This window comes from Camelus dromedarius, chromosome 6, assembly GCF_036321535.1.
Source record: "Camelus dromedarius isolate mCamDro1 chromosome 6, mCamDro1.pat, whole genome shotgun sequence".
Lineage (NCBI taxonomy): Eukaryota > Metazoa > Chordata > Mammalia > Artiodactyla > Camelidae > Camelus > Camelus dromedarius.
In genome coordinates, this window is record NC_087441.1 from 45,059,421 (window position 1) to 45,076,815 (window position 17,395).

A 17,395-nucleotide genomic window follows, 5' to 3' on the forward strand; every position below is an offset into this window, starting at 1 on the left:
CTCTTACTCCACACATTCCTTGCAGAAGGTGGCACTAACCTAGAGCACGACAGGACAAAGAATGTAGAGGGGGAGGGTGGGCTAAGAGCCCCCAGGTCCTGGACAGCATCAACAGAGGATGAAGAGATTCACAAGGTGGGATGGAGTCCATCTGTTCCAGACTTCCGCTTCCTCCTGACCCAGCTTCTCACCCTGCCCAGCTGTGAAGGAGAAAGAAGGTGGGGTCTGCTATTCCTACTACCACCCCCACCACCACCACCCAACCCTCTGACAGCACTACTACCACTTAAAACTGGCTGCTTGAGATGAGGGTCTGGCTACAGAAAGGAATCAGCTCTTTAAACTGGGTTAAAAGGACACAGGGCTTCCAGCTTCCTGGTGGCTTTTTCCCAGTACCCCAGCCTCAGTGAAACCTTTTGGACACCTATCACTGGTAAGACACAACAGTGACTGCCTCTACAAAAATTCCACCAGTGTGACTTCACCACTAACGAGAATGAAGAGAATGCACAGACTAAAAAAACTAAAAATGTTTGTAAAGGAAGAGCTTTGAATTGCTGGCAGCTGTGGGCCAAGGTAGAGGCACCCAATATAATGCTTAAGAGACTAAATTGGGAATATTTGAATGCTTGGTTTTACTTGTGCTTAAAAAAGCCAGTAGCAGCCCAGCTGCCAGATGTTGGAGAACTTCTACATGTAGCTCGCCGGCATGGTATCAGCAACGCTTTTGCAGGTGACCGCATGTCAAAGGGAGATGATGACTTGCTTTCCTAAAACTGCTTCTAGGGAAGGAGCCCAGTGGCTTTCATGTTTCACTTTCACTGAAGTTAAATTCGAGAACACCAGAAAGGATCTCACTTAACTCAGAGAAGATTGGCACTAGGGCTTGTCAGCAAAGGAAGATTTCTGATAACTGTGACTTCATAAGGGCTCAGTTCCCTGTAACTAAGGCTCTGAATAATCATTGAACTACCCTGTCTCTAATTCAGTGTGTCAATTAGGAATTGCTTTTGATTGCTAAGAACAGAACTGGCTTAAACACATAGTGGTTTGGGTTTTTTTTTTTTTAATGTTATGAGAAATTCAGGTATGGGTAATTACCGATTGGTTCAGTGGCTCAAGAATCAATTAGAATCAAGAAAAGCAGGTTTGAGTCTTTGTGATTCTTTTAGTCTTTTCTTTGTGGCCTCAGTATGGCTATTGCAGCTCCAGCCATCACATCCACATCCCAAACAACTGGAGGCAGGTAGGATGAAATGGCAAAAAAGTCTTTCCCAGAAGTTCCATCCAACAATTTCTGCTTTCCTTTTCTATAAGAGAGGTAGAGAATCATAGTCTTTTTATTGGCTACATGCCACCTGGATTAACACTGTGGCTCTGTTACTAAGAAAGAAGGAGAGAGTGGATATTACATTAGAAACTAGCACTTTCTGCATAGGGCTTTCTAGAGAGATGTGTTTAGACAAGAAGTTGCTGTCTGGACTGGTTTTTCTGGGAGAGTTCATGATGTGAAAGGGCAGGCATCTGGGGGAGCCTGGGTTTACCCAGGAAATGGACTTCTGCACCTCTCTCATGCTGAGAGGAGGGATGCTAGTTCCCCTAGTTCCCAAGACAACTTGATTAGGAAAGAAGAGGATTCAGAAAACAGGGAAATCTCTGAAAAGTGGTGGATTCATTCCTTGATCAAAGACAGTGTGCTCAGCACTAAGCCCACAAAATGAGTGTACGCAGACACTGTGGGAGACAGTGTTGCTTGCTGATGGAGTGAAGCAGGCAGTGGACAAAGACTATATGGTTTAGACCCTCCAGAATCTTACTGTTTGGAAGAGGGAGACAAAACATGTAAACTAGACAGTCAGAGAGGTTGCTGTAGACTGAATATTTGTGTACTGCCCATCCCCCCATGAAAATTCTTGTGTTGAAGCCTATTCCCCCAAGGCGATGGTACTAGGAGGTAGGCCTCTGGGAGGTGATTAGGTTGTGAGGGTGGAGCCCTCGTGAATGGGACTGGTGCCCTCATAACAAAGACCCCAGGCAGCTCTCTCAGCCCTTGTGCCCGATGAGGACCCAGTGAGAAGACACAGCCATCTATGAACCAGGAAGCAGACAGACATCGCATCTGCTGGCACCTTGATCTTGGACTTCACAGCCTCCAGAGCCATAACCATGAGAAATACATTTCTGTGGTTTATAAGCTACCCAGTCTGGTATTTTCGTTATAGCAGCTTGAATAGACTAAGATCAAGGCTAAGTGGAATCAGCAGCAGGTTCAAAGAAGGGGAGTGAACATCACCAGGATGCTCCCAAGGGAGGCGGAGGACACAGAGTTTTGCTGGATGGCCAGTGCTGGGAGGGGGAGTGTGTCTGGGGAGGGGGAGGGGGTTGTTGCCTAGCCACACAGTGGGGCTCCCTCAACTGGCAAGAGAAGCAGCTCTTGGCCTGAATTCCCAAGGACCACCATGGATCCTAAACAAAATGCCATCCCCTCGTTTTCAGCTCCCCATCCAGCTCTCTAAAAAAAGAAGTCGAATTTAAGATCCAACCAAAACCAGGGAAGGACACATCACACAGAAATACCATAGCCGAGAGCCAAAATACTAACTTCTGTTATAGGCCAGGGAAACGCTTACACTGGTAAGGGTGGGGAATGGATTGAAGAAAGGGGGATGTTTTATCCTGGACTTTCTTCCGCGCTTTTTTCAGATTTGGGAGCAAAAATGGGTTGTGGGGAAAAGAGAAGCAAAGTGAAGTAGTACAAGAGAAAAACAGGTACTATATGTTATCACTTATAGGTGTGGAATCTACAAAATAAAACAAATGAATGAATATAACAAAACAGACTCACAGATTAGAGAACAAACTAATGGTTACCAGTGGGGAGAGAGGATGGGGGATTAAGAGAAACAAACTACTATATATAAAATAAATAAGGTACAAGGATATATTGTACAGCATGGGAATATAGCCAATATTTTATAACATTAAATGGAGTATAATCTATAAAAATATTGAATTACTATGTTGTACACCTGAAACTAATACAATATTGTAAATCAACTATACTTCAATTTAAAAAATAGCATGTTCTTTTTTTTAAAAAAAAAAAAGAGTAGCTGATTTTGTTCCTTAAGTCTACTTGTTTCCAACTGATATTCCATGCTTCCAGCAGTTACCATATGTTCACAGATTTTAAAATCACAATAAACGTCAGGGTGAGATTCTCTGCAATAATTCCCACTTTTGTTCACTTTCCAGCACCCCCCATCAGATCACATTGCTTAAATAATGACCAGCCCTCCCTCCCCCTGCACAGCAAGGTCACACCTCCTCTCTGTTAATGGCAGTGAGGACAGCCAGTTTGACTCTAGTGGGAGGTTAGTGAAATGATGAGCCAACTGCTGAGCTTCTGATGGGTCATGAAACTTTCTGTCACTAAAACTTGCTTTTCCAATGGTTAGACTTTAAAAACATATCTTCTCCCTAGTAGCATCTTTTAAATGATCACAGCACACAAGAGCAAAGACTGACTCCATCCTGTCCTCCATGTTTCATTTGCATCATGAGAGGCTGAGAGCATGGGAAGCAGTTTGAGGATTGACTCCTGAGGCGGGCTATCTGGGTTTGAATCCTGGCTCTGCCACTTATTCATCTTGTGAAATGGGGCATGTTACTTAACCAGTCGGTGCCTCAATTTTCTCATTTGTACAATGGAGCTAATATTAAGTGTCTACCTTGTAGAACAGTGAGGATTAAATGAACTGACAAATGTAAGCTGATTAGAACTAGATGTTTGTTATTAAATAACTAGCCATGAATGTAATCATGTACTTGTTTACCTTGGTGGCTTCTTAAGGGTGAATCCTTAAGGCTCAAGTCCTGCAGGGACCTGCAGTATATTTGCCCACTTAGATTCCGGGCCAGGAAGAGGCCTGGTCTTCTGCACGCCTACCCTCCCTCACCCTTGCCCTTCCCGCCACAAGCATCTTCCACGGTGCACAGAGCAGGCCCACTGGCCAGAGGTGAGTTACTGGCTCCCCATGCTCAACAGCAGAGGAGATGAAGAGACGGGAGGATGGCACAGACCAGAGGGGACAGAGGAAGTGTTCTCAGCTGTTCTTTTTTCTTTTCTGCAAGCCTGGTAGAGAGACCATCTTACACTACTGCAGTATATCGAGACATACAATTATCCGTATGTCTGTTGGAGAAGCAGCCTGCTCGTAGGGGCGAGCAGGCCTGGCCCAGCTCCTGGGGATGCCGAACAGGCTAGCACAGCTACTGAGAGCCTTGCCCAGTGGTCTGGCCTTGAAGGAGCAGCCAGCTCCCCAGAGAGAGTTGGATCTTTTCCATCTAATGAGATTGACTCAAAAAGAACCAAGTTGCTCTCAACACCTGCTCACCCTCTCACAGCTCTGAAGGCCAAGAGGGGAACAGGGAATTGCAGACCACAGGCAAGGAAAGAAAAAGAAGGGGGAAAAAATCAGCAGCCCTTAATTCAGCATCTTCCTCACTGTCCGTTCATGGGAGGAAATCAGTGCTGGACTTAACACGTCTGCCCCTGGGCGGAGAGCCGGAAAACAGCGCAACGGCTCAAAGGGCAGCAGGCAGGAAATGACAGGGGGATCCAGAGAAGCAGCCCCAGAATAATCTCCTTTTTGGTTGGAGCTGCTTGAAATGCATTCCTATGACCTGTACCCACTCTCATTTGTTAAGACTTTTTATGAAAAATGGAACATGGACCCCTGGGCACAAGCAGAACAGCCCAGTCACGTTTCAGAGGAGCTGCAAGGCAGCCTCAGGACCCCCGAGGCACCATGTCAGCCTAGCCACACTGTCTGATGGGCCTCTGGCCTCACCTTTGCTCACTTTGCCTTGGTGCCCAGCCAGGGTCAGCTTCCACAGAGCTCCCAGGACCAGACTCACAGAAGACGGCAGGGACGGGGACATTACAAGAGGAGGTTCTTCAAATCGAATCTCACTCTTCCATTGACTGCTGTAATCAGACCCTCAGATGTTGCCGTAGTGTTTGTAGGAGGCACCTCTCCTGGTGCCTGCCCAGTTTGTAGCAACGGGGATGGACAAAGGATGGCCACGCTGATTTGTGTGAGCCCTGCCCACACTCATGGCTCATCCAACAAGGAGTGAATCCCCAGCCCAGGCTGAACCAATGTGAACAAGGACCCAATAGAAAAGTCTGGGCTCATGGCTTGAGTGGAGGGTGTGTAATTACAGGTGCCACAGGGCGACCATATTTGGCCCTGTAAGCCCGAAAGACAGAAGCCAATCTGCACAGGGAGGGGGAAATGAAAACAGGTGGATACTCGGAGGAGCCAAAGGGAGTGAGTGGCCTGTGTTCTCAGCTATCCAGAGCTCATTTCTGGATCCAGCCCCACTTCCTGCCCACAGGTTCTGAGAGATTCCCCAGTATCCTTTCAACTCGTTGCCTTCTTTTTTGGCTTATTTTTTGGGTTTCTATTACGTGCCTCCAGAACAACTTCCACAAAGGCAGTGATTCAGTTTACTGAACGTTCACTTGTTGTCTTGTTTGTATTTCGTTTCTCACGCCACTCCAAGGAGAAGGCATGGGAGGTATCATCATCTGCATTTTATGGCCAAAGAAGACCAGTCCAATGACCTGAAGGCTCAAGGTCTCCCAGGCAGGGAGATAGTCTTTGACCCAGACCCAGCATCACTTCCACCATGCCCCCTTGTCCTTGAAGGTGTGTCTCCAGGAAAAGGGATACTGGCTCCAAGGTATAATCAGATAAGCACAATCAGATATTTCACAGGAAAATAGAAGCTTGTGCTTGATCATTTGTTGCCACAACTTCATCTTCACGAGCCTCTGCAGACAGAGCTGGCCATGCCTCTGACTTTGACAACAAAGTGCATAGAGAAAGCAGAGAATCTTCCCTCTTATAAAAGAATGTGAAGCCTGTACTATTATGATACTATTTTAGCATCCATCGCACTTTACATCTTTCTCCTTTTCTCCAGGGACATGTAAACAAGGGGCAGACATGTTACATTTCTCCTCCCCGTCTTTGTTTATCCTCACTCTGACGTTTCCCCCCAAAGTAAATTAACTGAGAATTTGGCAATCTCTCCTGCTGGCCTGTCTCCATCTCATGCTCACATGAGCTCATGCACACGCACAGAGCTCATGGATAACATTTTTAAAAACAGCTTTATTGAGATAGTCACATACCATAAAATTCACCCATTTAAAATGTACAATTCAGTGGTTTGGGGGTATATTACACTATTTTTTTAACTGTGGTAAATATATACATATAAAATTTGGCATTTTAACCATTTTTAAGTGTACAATTCAGTGGCATTAGTTACATTCACAGTGTTGTTGCAATCAACACCACTATCTATTTCTCATGGATACCATTTTTTGCTGTTTCTCCCTCCCTCCCTTCCTGCTTTTTCTTTCTTTCTTTCTGTTTGTTTTTTAAGGAGAGAGGGAGAGTCCATCTCCCCTCCAGCCCTGGCTTCCCCATTCATCGAATCCCTACTGCACTGCTTCACTTTACATTCCTCTACTAACCAACATAGGCCAAGACTCCAAGGCAAGACGTTGACTTGATCATGTGTGAATTTCTGTCTGCTCCCAAGTCCTCATGACACAGAGAGACTATTCCGCTTCTGGGATGTCTCCTGGGTGCCAAGCTCCCCTGCGTGAAAGGGAACTGCTGGAGGGCAGGGCTGTGTACCCTCAGGCTCAGTGAACATCTGCAGAGTGGCCTTGGGGGCCTTGGTGGGCAGTGCCCTGCACCAGCCCAGATGCAAGCACCTGTAGGGTTCCTCAAGGAATTTCTCTCCAGCTGAATGTTAGGTTTTGAATGTTTTCTTCCAACTTCATTATTTTTGCTTGCCTCCTGCTACTTCTTATGTGTCCTAACTGGTGTGAGAAACAACCTTCTGGAAATTCAATCTAATTGGATGCTAATGTGGGCTCTGCATTTTCATGCTCTCCCTGGTGGCTGGTGGGGGAAGGTGGATCCTGAAAGGGTGTTAAGTGCCCAATCCTTTTTTCTGGGTCCTAGGGGGAGGCAGTCCCTCCTAGAAATCTACTCAGAGGGGAAGAGAGGGAGGGAGGAGGGTGGCTTTCCAGAAGGGAAAGCACAGTTCTCAAGCAGAGTCTGGGGTCTCTGCACGGGACTGACTTATGAACCTGTCTGGAAGGCTCCCCCAAGAGCCCCATTTCCACCAAAATCTATCGTTTGGGGATGTCACTGCTGTCATTCATCATGCACGTGGACAATCAACAACCCAGTCTCCTTGTGAGGGTCTTCTGTGTAATTAAATGCGCTTGCCTGACAGCCCCCCAAAGGCGGGGGGTAATAGCTCTCAATGTAAAATGGCTATTCTCTAATCCTGAGTGATGGCATGCTGTTGCTAGGTGCCTATTTTTCTGCCTCTCAAATATAAAGTGACTAATGGGGTGTATTTCATAACACACCTGCAAATAACTAGTTATTCTTATACTTCAGTCCCCTTTAAGATATATTATAATCTGCCAACACTTCGACTACGTGCTAGTACGCAAATTAGGCGTAATAAAGGAAGAAACTCTTTGCTCTTGAAAAATCATATTTACAAGGTTAACGAGATTTATATACTACATCAGGGAACCGGGGTCAGAATGCAAGACTTTTTAAATGTAATAGTTGACAACAATAAAGATTCTCTGGTGTTCTTCCCTGCACAGGATGAAAACTTTTCATCTCTGCTGAGGTTTAATGAGATGAAAAAAATTCCCATAAAATCAAAACACGTAGACTCCAACTTCAGGAACAAGGCAGACATTCTAAGTTGAATGTTTTTGATTGGCGGTGCCAAAACAGGAGTGGGGTTTAAAAACATGTAACTTTGCATTTTAAAAAAATCAGGTTAAATTAAATGTTTCAGTGAGTTATCCATGTAAGCCAGGAAAGTGGGTACTTTTTTTTTTTTTTGAATAAAAGGGGAAATACCAGGAAAATTCAATCTAATAAAAGAAAATACACACACAAAAAAAAGAAAAAAGGAAAAAATTTACATACATATGCACATATGCACACTGCATAGAATTATGAAGTACTCTATAAACAAGCAGGAAAATGTTCTGAACCCAATCTGGTCAAATAATGGGAAGTTATGATTTAGCAAATATTCTGATTATAGGAAACCATCTCTATCTTGGAGTATATGCCTACTTAGTGTTAAAATAGAAACATAACTAAGTTTGTACTTGCTCAAGAATCAGGTATCAGGAAAACTTACTCAACACTAAAACAATTCTGATGATTAAGTTATCAGTGATGACTCAAAAGGCACTTTTGGATCTTGCAGCACTAGGGACCATTATAATAGACATGAAGTTACAACTGTCTTTGTAGTCATCATATGCCAGTGCTGAATAACAGAGTTCCAGCTGATAGGATGTTGGATTAATCAGATGTCAATGTTCTGGAAAGGTTTTAAGAGGCCTGCCATGGTGGATCCACCCAGCACACCCAGAATGGGGCCAGGTCCAGGCCAGTTATGCTCCTTACTGGGTACACCTGGACATAGTCCTGGGCACATGCTGACACGTACTGGATGAGTGTTTGTTGAATAAATCTTCTAGCTGAATGTATTAGTGAATAACAGAAAGTTAAATTGGAATTTTTCTGTTGTTTGGGAACTTCAGCTGATGCCCAAAGGTGAGATGGGTAACAAGTGGCCCCATATGCTAAAGAGAGATGCAGCTTCCATCCATGTAAGACTTGTTAAGAGTTAGCCAAAACAAGAGCTATAGATGATATAGATACATAGATACAGTTTTAGATTGATTGTAAGGGAGTTTTAGTAAGAAGTATTATGCATTTATTTATTTTCCTTTTCTTCTCCTTCAAGGAGGGGAGGGAGTGCTTCCCTATCCTTGAACCAAGTGAGGACAGCTCTGAGAGGACCACTCAAAGAGTGGGGGAGTCTGCCAGGAGCAGAGATTAAATCTCCCTTCCTGGTGGTTACTTGCTGAGCTGTGGGGTCTTTGTGGGCCTGCCCCAGTGGCACCATCTTGGGAGAACAAAAATTCTTTGGTGAGGCCTATACTTCCAGAGCTTGCTGAGACAATAGGTGAAAAGTTTCTCTGTGGACCATGTGAACCCTAAAGATGGTAGCTAGGCTTGAGTCCTCTTGACAGGACCAGCCAAGGGCCTTGACCACCAAGGAGAAGTGAAACAGGCATTAGATGCCATGTGGGGTCTCCCACTGGCCCTGGAGCTGAAGGGGAGTCCTAAGAGTCAGCCAGAGAGGCACTGCAAGGCACAGGCCCTGAATGGGATGGGGCAGGGCCAAGGAACCCACTAAAGTGCCTTACAAGGGAAAGAACCAGTCCCTGAGCATCTGTACTCAGGATACCAATGGCTGCATTACAGCAGATCCAGCCAGGTAAAAGACATTTTTGCTTCTTCTCCTCTTCTCTCTGCTCTTCCTCTACTTATGGGAGTCAGAAGCAGCTAGTGGAAAGCAAGAGACAATGCAATAATAAAAGACTGTGCAACCTTTTTGAGCTTTGGTCAAACCTGAGCCCACAGAAGAGGAAATAGCTTTGAATTTGGCAGGAAATAGTTGAAAATGTATACTAAACCAAGCTTTTTAATACTCTAACATGAGGACAGTTCATTAATACCTGGAAGGGATTGAATAGTTCTGGGATCTGCCAGGGATATTGACCAGTGAAAGATTTGACAGATCAAGTTGGAAGGGCAGTGACGAGAGAGAGAGAGAAAAAAGAAGCAATTTCCTGGTTATATCCCACCAAGTCCAGCCCATTTGATAAACTGGTTATAAGTGAATGAATAAATGAAATCATTTCCATATAATTTAGTTGGTACTATGGCCACCTGTCTAGTGCCCTGTTCACCCTACCTGCGTCCAGATGACGTCCTCCCTTCAGCTGTGGATAGAAGATGGGAGGGGACCTCTCCACCAGCTTCAAGGTGTGGCTGGGAAAAGTCACCCGGTCTGTGAGTCAGGCAAGGTTGCCCTCTTGCATGCCTGACTCTCCGCCATGTGCTGTGGCTTGATCACTCATTACCACCTTATCAGACTCTGTGACTGCTAAGTGTTACTTTGACCCCAATAAGAAATGACTTTCAGCGGGCAAGTCAGCCAAGTGCCCGGGTGTGACATCACCCTATGTTTGGTGCAGGACGTCTCCACTCCAGGCTGCTCAGGACACTCCCAGGACAATACACCTGAGAACATGGTAAGGAGTGTGGAAACCTCTCTCCCGGGTCTCTGGGTGTTACAGGGACCAACCCTGTGCGAGAAGGCAGAATTGTTCCTCCTTTCACCATCTCTCCCTAGACACACACAGTACGAGTTCTTTTGCAGAGGCATCCATGAAGTTATATTGGCAAGAAGATCCCTTCTAACCGTGCTCTTTAAGTGCAGGGCTCACAGTGGCCTCCATGGCATCGTCCCCATTTTTCTTTTGTAACCTAATTCCACTGCCCAGAACTGACCGATCACTTGTTGGTCTCTTCTTCTAGGGCCAAGAGTTTCCTTTTACTCATGATTCTACATTAGGGTACAGAATAAAACCTCAATAAATGCTGGCTTAGTAAAAGAACTTGATTTGCTCTGATGGGTCTCCCTGAGACAGGTGGAGTTAGGGAACAGATTCTTCTTCCAGAGGGAGTAGCAGACGCATAGATGGGGGGAGGCAGAAGGGTTCAGCCAAGGTCCCAGGTGATGCAGGAGAACAAGTGACAACAGAGCAGGGTGTTGGGCGTGGAAAAATAACCATGAAGCCAAATTTCTTGGTAAACGCAAGTCAAAAGCTAGTTGCCTGGAGGTCAGGGCAACTGCTCAGAGCGCACACTCAGCACAGAGCCCCAGACAGTCATGATGCCACCACCTCTGTTTAGTGGCATTTTGTAGGTTATCATATGGTTTGCACGGCAACCCAAGGGGAGAGAAGCGGATATTACTCTCCACATTTTACAGGTCCAGAGAGGTTACATGACATTCCTGAGGGCACACAGCCACTAAAGGAAGTAGTGTGATGACCTCAGGTCACATGATCCCGTATCTGTGAGCTTCCCACCAAACCTGATCAAACCCAACTGTACACAAGCATATGAAGCATTTCTGGACCTGGATGCCCCTTCTAGTTACAGGACAGTGTTAGGAGAGACGTCACTCTGTTTTTATGTATCCTTTAGAGGTTCCCTCAGCTCTTCCCTGGAAGGGCCCACCAGGCAGGCAGTGCTCTCACTCCCAGGAAGAACCACATGCAGTCCCTCTTCCTGGGTCCCCAGTTGTAGCGCGGGATCCTGTTTGCAGAATCCTGCTCCAGGTTGGGCTCCACAGCTTGTGCTGAGCCTGGACAGGACAGATTGTTGGGACACAGGAGTAGCTCTGCAGCCAACACACTTGCCGTATGGGAGAGACTGCCGTGCCAAGGCTGTCATTTTCCACTCCAAAACACTGGGTGAGAAGCAAGGCCAGCAGCATCCTGCCCTTGGTGCCTCAGATATGCAAGCTTTTGTTTCCACCAGCAATACCCAATGTATTTCATTCTCTTCGGAGAAGTGTCTCAGCATAAAGATAAAAAAGTCCCTGAAATCTGGCATATTCAGGGTCTCATTTACAAAGCTGGGACCAGAAGGTGGAATGGCTTTCGAGGTTTTGTTCAGATTGCTGAAAGAGATGCCAAAAGATGTCTTTTTTATGTTCAGTTGGCTCCTTCTTTTAATGCCAATACCAGCTTAATGCTGAAGGTAACAATGACATGCTGGGATATCTTGCCCAGTGAATTTTTAAAAAGAAATTTAGGGGGAGGGCCTGAAATTACTTTTTGTTTTTTAATGACAAAGCATCTTTAGACAGGCTAAATGTGACAAAATAAATAAGTAAATACCAGTTCAGAGACTTCGATTTACCGAAACTCATTTTAAAAGCAAGAAGAGACACGAAAGGCCAAAATTCTACTCAAATTCAAATAGTTTCCAAGGAAAATTCCTGTAACCTTGAAGAATAATAAATGCTCATGGATATATTTGGGATTTCTGAATGGTAGGACTGTTTCCCGAGAGCATTTTAAACATCCCCAGTGAAAAATAAGAACAAGGCCTAAATTGTTTGGTAAAGAGCAAAGAACCCTTTGGTTTCAGAAAAAGAGTAGGGAGACTGTAAGAGTCAAAAATGCTGGAAGGGGCTGGAGTTTCACATGAAATATGAATGATGGTAGTTTTTTGCCAGAAAACTTTTTACTCAGTGCCACATGCAAAAAATGTATATTACAAACAATTTTTAAAGTCCATTTCATGCCATCGTGCATCCTATGAGTTTGCACTTTGCTTTTGAGCCCAGTACAAGGAGTGAAGGTCTGGCACTCTGCTGGGTGGCGCCTCCCAGGCACAGAGCCAAGCCCTTGTTTGCAGGACCCTGGGTGTCTGTTATTCATAGCCCCATCCCTGCCCAGACCCCCGTCCATCCTGAGACAGTGGAGCTGCTATGCCATTATCATTTATTCTCTCCAGCATTTCTAAGTCCCTCCAACCTCAAAATCAGACATTACTGTGGACTCTAAGAGGGATCCACGGTAGGATGACATACATTGCTGCCCTCAAGTAGTTCATAATCCACTGAGTGGACAAGTGTCATGTGACAAACATAGGAGGTAAAATAATAGTTAGCATCATTCGATGAATGTAATAAAGTCCAAGCATTTTGAAAATGCCGACAAGAGAGCAACTCCCTCCATCTGAAAGACTGGGGAAGACGTCATTCAAGCAGGGTCAGTGCAAAGAAAACTTGAGGGGTGAATCAGGGTTTGGCAGAGAGAGAGAAGCAGGCAGAAAGAGCACAGAAGGAACACAGGCCTGGAGCCTGGATGTGCCCGGCACCTTCAGGGAATCTCCAAATCCTCTGTGCCTGGTACGAACGTGCAGGGGAGTTTGGGATGTGCCTTGGGAGGTTTGCTCACTGCGATAAGGACTCAGAGTTAATTCTGGAGGTGAAGGGGGCCAACTGTTGGGAGCAAAGGCATTATGAGGGTCAGGGGACCTAGAGGCCTCTGAGACAGCACACACTCCTATGCTCATGGCCTGGCTTGTGTAATGAGCGGGAAGATGTGTCCATAACTTTCTCTAGTTTCTCAAAAGTCCTCACGGTTCTGAGGCCAACTTCTGGGGCCAGGCCGGGGAAGAATCTCACTGCCACCCTTCTCCCCAGTTCTCCATCTACAGCCCAATCACTGGGCACAAAAGATGCCTCCTGTGCAGCCTCCCCCGACTTGAATCACATTAAAATAGAGACCTGCAGAGGGAGGCGGGTTCTAGACACAGGTGGCCACATTGGGCCTCCTCCTGGGACCTTCCGGTGGTATCAGGCTTCTAAACTACCTAAGGGTTTTTATTTACCCATATTTTAATGTCAAATGAATGGAGAATTGTCCAGTAACTTTTGCTACCAGGTTTAGATTTCAAACTTTCCCCCTTTGGCAACATCGTCTCAATTGTTTAAAACAAATCCACGATTTCCCTGCTCCTGCAGTCGCTCAAAACCAGACAGATCCCAGCTCCTCATCCCATCTCTGTCCCTCACCACCGCAGCCTTTTCAGTTTTTTATTTAGTAAGAGGAAATGTGGCTTTCTCCCCTTCACTCCACTCTGACACTTGCCTTATCGAGCCAGGCTGTAAATCTTGTCCTTGGAGCCCTTTGTTCTACAGACCAACAGTAGCAATGGAGTTTTCCAGAACAAGGTCCATGCTCTATCTGAAATTAGTTTTAGCTGTTTTGCTACAACCACTAACCATTATTGCAAACAGATTGCTCATTCGAATCCCCCTTCCTAGAGAGCTGTGGGTTCCAGGAAATGGGGAAGAGGTGCCACAGAATCTGGGCAAGGGAGAGGGCTGTTGGTTGGATCCAAATCAAAGCCCCTTCGAAGACTGGAGAGAGAAGGGCCTCGCCAAAGGGTGGCTTCCAGAGTGCTTTGGCTGATTTTGGAAGTATAGAGGCTAGAAACCTGAAACACCACTCAGAAATGATTTATTTCCTAGATTTAAAACATGCAAACTTAGGAGAAGGGATAGAGTTCAGTGGTAGAGCACATGCTTAGCATGCACGAGGTCCTGAATTCAATCCCCATTACCACCATTAAAATAAATAAATAAATAAATAAATACCTAATTACTCCCCCCAAAAAAGTTATAAAGTGTAAAAAAAAAAAAAAAAAAAAAAGAAAAAGAAAAAGAAAAAGAAAACCATGCATACTTAACCAGCAAGCATTTGTTACTATGTGCCAGGCACTGGGTCAGATTTAGAGACTCAGGAATGTGTGTGTATGTGCACCTTCATCTGCACTGCCCTCCCCCGCATGTGCCTTTCCTCTCCCTCACCTGACTGTGATCTTACAAGGTGTAGGTGCTCAACTCACCTGTGACACTCCCCTCCACCCCCTGACTCACTCACAGTCCGGAGTATGGTTCTTGCATGCAGTAGATGTCAGTGACTGTGTGCTAGAGAACTGGCTTGTTCAAAGGTTGAACTCTATGTACCAGACACTGTATCAAGTCCCGAAGACAGACAGACAAATAAAGCTCAGTGCCTGCATGCCAGAAGCTAAATGACCTTGGTGGACATGAAGGGAAGAGCTAACATTTAGGTAAAATAATCTAAGACCTAAACAAAGGAGGAGATAAACAGGCATTGAAAAGGTCTGGCAAAACTTCGCTTTGATTGGCAGGGCGAAAGTGCTCACATTACCCGGACTGAGGGCAAGGAGCTAGTCTGCTTACTTCCTCCCCCTCTGGTAGAGCCAAAAGGAAAGACAACCACATCCTTACTCCAGCAGAAGAATGTGCCCGGACACTAACCCCTTCCTCTCTCCCATCCCATCTGTGAGGCTCTGGCAGCTGGGACACTCAGAAACACAGAAGCCAGGACACACACTGCCATAGTTTTGCTCAGAAACACAGAAAGGTCAGGACACCCCAGTGTCCTGGGGACAAATGCACTGGGAAGAATAAGATAGGAGGAGGTTGATTTGCACAGAAAGTCTAGAGGTTTTCAGAACTTTCTCAAAGTCAAGCAAGTACACGCACATGAACGTACACACACACACACATCTATTATCTATCTATCTATCTATCTATCTATCTATCTATCCATCCATCCATCCATCCATCTATCATCCATCCTTTGCCCTTTCCACTTTGCTTTCAGAAGTAAAAATAAAGAAAACCAAGGACTAGAATATTTACGGGGTGAAAGGAACTGGTGCCAGGTGGGGGTGGGGCTTCCTGTTTTGATACAGACTGTAAACCAAGGACCACAGCTCTCTCTCCTCACCCTCTCCCTGGAAGCAAGCCCTGCACCCCGCCCCCCGCTTTGTTCTTCTTATAAAAAAATCCCTGGCTTCGTGAGAAAAGTAAAACAAAACACATATTACAAAATCTGTGCAATCCCATCTAATTTGAGTTTCTTTCTGAGTAATACCATCATTCCTACACTCATCACCCTCCTCCCACCCAATACTTTCTAATTTTAGAGTTAAGAGCATGGAACTTGACACAGGATATGTTTCCATTTACCATGAAAGGCATGCTTCTCCACAAACAACTCCAGGGCAGACTTGGAAAACAGGTTTAAAGACTAGACTTGTACAAGTTTGGCATGGCAATTCTCTGGAAATGTCCACCATCCCAGCAAGAGGCAGGAAGCATCGAGAACGAATATGTGTTCTGGCTTCTTTCAAGTGAAATGATTTAATTTTAAGAGTTTCAATTCATAAAATAGCCCCAGCTAATTTTCCAAGGAAAACGAGCATATTTTGTTTTTCTTCATTCTTCAAAGAATATTGGGACCATGAAAAGAATTTATACTGAATTTTCTTAAAAGACTTAATTGGGCAATACCGCTATTGCTTTTATGAAGGAATATAGTAGAATGGTGAAAGAAACAAGTTTAATAGGGATAGAAACATTTTTTGTGATTCAGAAGTTAGAGATTGGTTTAGGCTTCATGATATTCACCAATAAAAAATAAACAGGAAGGAACCCTTCAGCAGGCTATAGTTCATTTCTGTAGTTTTGAAGACTTATACATTTAGAAGGAGAAATATCTTCTATTTCTATAGAAGAAAAGACCAAGTCTTCCATTGTGAAGCTGACATTTTTATACCTACACAGATGTCCTCTTTACCTAAACTGTAGGTCAGTTCCTTTTATTGCCACTGATATAGTCAAATTATCAACATTTTCCTTTAATCATCATTTTATAAGAGGAAAAGTCAGAAAACATTCTCAATGCAGTTTTTAAAAAACCACACAGGGCTCCGACCTGTTTAGTGTCCATGTCACCCTCCTCTCACCTGCCTGCCCCCTCTATCCCCCATCCCCCAAGGTGGGCAGCACAGCTCCTGGTATACAGGCCCAGATGTTTGACTCGATTTTCTCTCCACTCCAGAGCTGCTACCCCAACAAAAAGCACTTTCTGCCCCCATGACCAGCTCCTGGGCAGAAAACGGGCTTCCCAGTTCCTCCCCTTCTACCTCATTCCTCAAAACAAGCAAATCAGAGATCAGTTCCCCTTCATTTAAAGAACTTACTGCTAATCCCTTTGTGGAATGGATGGCAGCGCTTAAAGTAACAAGGATGAGGAAGAGATAAAAGCTTAAGGAATTGCCTCACCTCTCCAAGGCATGTCCCTGATTAGCGTTTGAATTCTTCCTTCTTATGTGGCCTGAAGGAGCTTCCTTCCATTGGTGATGGATGTTGGGAAAACCTGTAGAGATTGGAAGCCAAGTTAAATATGATCTGGCTTCCCTGCTGGAAGAATTGAGCAGCAGAATACTTGGCTATTGCCTAAGGCACCCACCCAGGATGCCAGACACCGATGCCCCTCCATCTTGGGCCTGCAGCAGACTAAATAATCACAGATCTGTTTCCTAGCAAGCCTGGATGCTGCCCCAGAATCCTTCTTAACAAGGTGCTATAGTTGGCCCGTAGCAGCTCTTTGGATTTGGCATGGGATGGACTTATCTGTCATTTCTGTCCCACCCTGTCACATATCCTGGGTGCTCTGAGTGGGATACAGTCATCACCATTTATAAAGGCTGTATCCACCTTGCAGGAAAGTTTGGCTGCTTTGCCTCTTGTCTTACGAAGGGTCATCCAACAGATAAGCATTCAGCCTACTTGGCTCGCTCCCCTGTGGAGTGTCAGGCCAGAGGTTTTTATCAAATCTTAACATTTACCCAATTAGCTAGTGCATATGAATTAGTCAGGGGCTAAATACCTGCCTATAAGAAATCTGAGACATAGAAAAGGGAGTCGGCTTAATGCAGATGGAACAGTTTATTCATGTTCATGGAGAAGGCAGGTGGGCTCACCTTCTACTGGGTCC

General features: G+C 45.2%; 1 protein-coding gene across 1 annotated transcript in view; it reads right to left on the reverse strand.

The window, feature by feature from the left end:
• The window catches only part of ARMC2 (armadillo repeat containing 2), a 176,957-nt gene extending 160,194 nt beyond the window's left edge, over positions 1-16,763 (reverse strand). The window contains exon 1 of the mRNA XM_064486802.1: positions 16,681-16,763. The gene's annotated coding sequence lies outside the window, so the exon portion shown is untranslated. The remainder of the gene's footprint in view (positions 1-16,680) is intronic.
• Positions 16,764-17,395: the final 632 nt, after the last annotated feature.